We start from the raw sequence: 4,948 nt of genomic DNA on the forward strand, positions 1-4,948 counted from the left end.
TAACTGAATTTATCCTAAAAGAAAACGCTCATTTTCATTTTCCATTGCAAAACATTTGAACGCGCTTTGCATCAGCGTGCTCTGAACACAGCCCAGAGGTGAGTCAGTCCAATCACACTGACAGTAGCTGTAAACAATAGGTACAACCCTGTTGGGTCACTACCACTTCAGTTGAATCAATGTACTGATTGTAAGTCGCTCTGGATAAGAGCCTCTGTCAGATGTTTAAAATGTAATGTAACAATAGCTAGAGTACATTAGAGTTGAATCAGTTCCCCCCTCTGCCCGAGGGTCCCAACCCCCCCACCCTATAGGAGACACTGAACACTGGGGAACACAGAACACGAGGGAGGGGTAAAAACCACCGTGACAGAACCTGCTCGTTTCCATGACCCGGCAACAGTTTTACATCTTCATTTCCAGAGCATATTGGCTTTATTTCAAACATAATAAAGCTGAATCGCTGCCTTTGTCTTCGCGGCCCTTCACATGCACTTTCCCGATTGTGACATTTGCGTTTGCCTTGATTTCACTGCGAGGCCCTTGCCCTCCTTGAAAGGAAAATGAAATTGTAAACAATTTCCAAATGAGTTCAGTTTTGTTTCTCATTATCAAAATGTTACCTCTTCCTCCGCCAACGTCCTCCTCCTAAACCCATGTCATTCTCTACCAACTCAAGATCACACATAATCTAAAGTGTGTATAATTTGGAGCTTCCCTAATCAAAGCCTGGTGGCGCGATCGTCTTTGACACACGCAAACAAAAGCTCACCCAGCGTCCAGGCACATGGGATATTTTCCCCATGCAGTAAAGACACAAATTGGCTCACGAGCACAACAAATCACATTATGATTACTGCACTGGCCCAAGCACTCGTCATCTTGATACAGTTAACAAAGGGGGGAGGGAGAGGGGGGCTGTATGCATGGTGAGAGCTAAAATAAAAATACATTTAAAAAAAAAAGACTGGATTACATCTTGGCAGAGGATTACTGTAAAACATATTCTACCAGCTTATCCAGAGAGAAACACACACACACAGGGGAAAGTACATCACGCGCACAGACAAAACACACAATACGCAAGCACGTACACAAGCGCACACACACAAATTCACATTACACACACACCCACACACACACACACACACACACACACACACACACGGTGCCATGTAATTCAAGGGTTGTTTCTTTTGGGCTTTTTTTGTTTATGTTTTTTTGAGAGTACTTATTATGTTTATTTATATTTCTGTACTTCCAGTAGAAACAAGGTTTGTAATTATCTGAACTGTAGATTTTTGTATCAGATTCAGTTGCCTTAGTTAGATTTTATCTGATGCAAAATGTTGAGAACAAACAAATTGCTTTTTGGCAATCACATGCAGAACATAGTATTTTATCTACATCTGAACAAATCACTGATAATACACATTATAAACTGGTTGGTTGGCTCCTGGATGCTGATTGGCTGAAAGTCGTGGTATATCAGACCGTATACCATAGTTATGACCCCAAAAAGATTTGTACTAATCTAATTACGTTGGTAACCAGTTTATAACAGCAATAAGGCACCTTGGGGGTTTGTGGTATATGGCCAGGCACTCCGCGTTGCATTGTGCATAAAAACAGCCCGTAGCCGTGGTATATCATACTCCCTCGTTAATTATTGCTTAATAATACCATGGAATTGTTGAATACTCATTTCTGATTGGCTTGAAGGGCATTCTAGAGAGTGCATTATTTCCCTATAATGCACAGAATAATTCAATGGCTATAGTTCATTCTTAGCCTACATGTTCTATGTCTGAGCTGCTTTTGAAAGCAAAAGCCGAATTGAAAACATTAAATCGGCCTTGTTAAATTCTATTTTTATAGCAAGCTAGGACTGATGGTTTGGTTAACTCACCTAGCAAGTCTTTTTGGATACCAAGGGGCAATTCCACAATAACGGAATTACACTGACTCAGATGTTCACTTTAAAATGTATGCTAAACAAAATCCATTGATTTCAAAGTTTAAACCATGCAAGTCTGTGCACAATGACTACTTTGAACAATTTACACAGAACATTTCACAAAAACACATTTAGTGGAAGAACTGCGCAGATGCAAAGTTTGGTAACAGAATTAAGGTCAAATCGCCCTCCGTTTTTTTATGTGACCATGTTTTCCAAAAACTGCTCCGAATTAAGATTGAAAGATGTCTGCAGAAAGAATGGGGTGCCAGCTATGACATGACACCTTGAATTTGAAGAAATGTCTTTTGGTTATTGAACTACGGTGGATTGACATCCGTTAACGGAATGACCTCATGGGTTCCTGATCTGTACTATACAGAAATACCTAATTATAGATATGAATATTATTCTCTTCATGGTGATGTATCCTGAATAGGTACATAAAAAAGGTAGAAATAAGCAATATCCTTCTTTTGCATATTTGGGTATTATTCTACACACTGGCTATTATTTTACATTCCACATTCCGGACTAGACCAAATCTGAAACAATCATAGATGTCTATGTTTCACAAGTTTGGACAGTACAGTAGAGAACAGTACAATAAAGTATATTCGAGTTCAGTGCAGTAGAGCACATCACAGTAAAGTACTCTACTCTAGCGTGCTCTCCTGTACTGAACTCGAATATACTTTACTTTTCTGTACTGTTCTCTACTGTACTGTCCAAACTTGTGAAACATAGACGTCTATGATTGGTACAGATATGTGCCGGCCAGGGCGGACTGACCAAATTTCAACTACTTTTCAACGCCCATGGATGTCCGGTGTCGGTCGTTACTCAGTGGGTGAGGATGCTTGTTACAGTAACTGGAAAGAGAGGGTAGGTATCATGGTAGTTGTCAGTAAGAGCCGGGAGAAGTGACATTTACTGGAGAGAGAGACCGGCAGAGAGAGAGAGGGAGAGTGAGGGGTTGTCCACACTGTTTTCACAGTCTTGCTTTGACCATGAGATGACAGAAAGAAAAAAAACCAGTTATGAGCTGAACATAAGTTGTTGGTGACCCAACTGTTATTTTTGACTACTATGATTTTCCAATGTAGCCAATTCAATTGTAATACAGATTTGATAACAGAATTACAAGTTTTAAATCACTTAATAATATCAGTAAAAACCTTAACTAAAATCGGTAGGTCTACCTTTACATGTTACTTCTGAACTTTCATTATCCTCCCTCCTCATGAGGGAGAGAAATGAGAAAATATGACGGTTTTTGGTAACGGAATTACAAGGCACAAGGCAAAGTCACAGAAGGCAAATCATTTCTCCAAAACCAAAAATAAGTGTTGATATTAGCTGGCAGGGGTCTTTACGTCAACATTATTGTGTTTTGATGTATTTCTAATACCTTTTAATAATTTTTCTGGTAGATGTTGTCAAAGACCCCTTTTTCCATCCGTTTGACCAGAAATCATACCTTTGCTTATTACTCATTTTTAGGATGAAAAATGGTTGAAAAATATATGACTTAATTAAAAAAAATATATAGACTCTTAGCTTTCATTTGCCATGCTCCTATGACCTTCACATTTTGCTGCTCGTGGGTCCTTTAAGATGGAAATGCCCCAAAGCATCTACTGTAGCTACCTAGTAAACTCCCTAGCTACTTCAGTGGATGTTGAACACATTCAAACCACCAAACGAACGCATTTCTTGTTGCAAATGTGTTAAGTTACAGCCGTGTTACAAGAGGGATAATCAAACTCTGGGCTCTATTAATTCTCTGGAAAATAATGCGACTCCGTGGAAGGTCAGTTCCCCTCCGCCAGCGCATTGTGAAACATACCTTCCGCGTCGTGCATTATTTTCCATAGAACGCATAGCTCCTCGCTGATTATCCCTTACGTAGTGGTCTCTAGTACAGTATAACAGATGCTACAGTTCAGCAAGTTCAATGTCAAATAATAACTCACTTCCAAAGCATTGAGTCTGGTTTGCAGGCTATGGCGATGGCAGGACAGAGCAGAGGGGATGGCAACATGGACTGAGATCTTGCTATAGACTAGCATCTGAAGTGGAGGGTTCTGCTTTATTAAAATGAAAGCCAGCTATGCGGATGGTGATGATCAGGGCGCGGTGCCGCCAAAACGCCACTCTTCTCAGAGTGCCTATATAGTACCTCTTTTCCATTGTAACTTAATTAGTGGGTTCAGAAACAAAAAGACTGGGCCTGCCTGTGCCTGGACAGGTCTTACTGAAATATAGAGCTCTTCAAAACACAAGAACATACGCCAGAGACACACCGTGTACACACACAGGCGTAGTCGTATACACACAGGGGCACACACACACACACACACACACACACAGAGAGGTGGGAACACACACTTTCTTCCAGGGTCACTCTAGCCTTGCCCCTTGACTACTTAGACTAAGTGCTCAATTAAGCATAGCTTGTTTAGCCGATTTCCTCATAGTTACCATATGCTGTAGTATGTACGCCTTCACATTTCTATTACAGAGGAATTCACTGAGATGGTCTGGCTGTTTTCTTTACATCTGTCATCTTCTCCCCATTTACATTACCGGCGCAATTTCTTCAGAATGGAATATATTACTCCCCAAAAAGATGTGGTTTCTGTGGTTGAGTGCAGAGCTACTAACGGTAGAGTAAGTAGTGGATTTGCTGAGCGTGGGTGAGGAGGATGTAATGTCGACGAAGATTGTTCACTTATCAATTCATGACAACTTCAACTCTATTTCCCCGACAGTCGCAACAGCCCGGTACTAGACGTCAGAGAGGACATAAAAGCATCATTACAATATTACCCCATACAAAACGTTGGTCACTGCATGCTACAAGCCACCTCGACTGGCTGCAGTGCCCTCGTAATAAATTGTACCGTGGTTAAATGAGACTAGCGATAGTCCGGGGACAGCCTCCCATTTCGAACAATCATAATTATCCTGCAGATTCCGCTCCTAACA

Source organism: Salmo trutta, chromosome 33 (genome assembly GCF_901001165.1).
Source record: "Salmo trutta chromosome 33, fSalTru1.1, whole genome shotgun sequence".
Classification (NCBI taxonomy): domain Eukaryota; kingdom Metazoa; phylum Chordata; class Actinopteri; order Salmoniformes; family Salmonidae; genus Salmo; species Salmo trutta.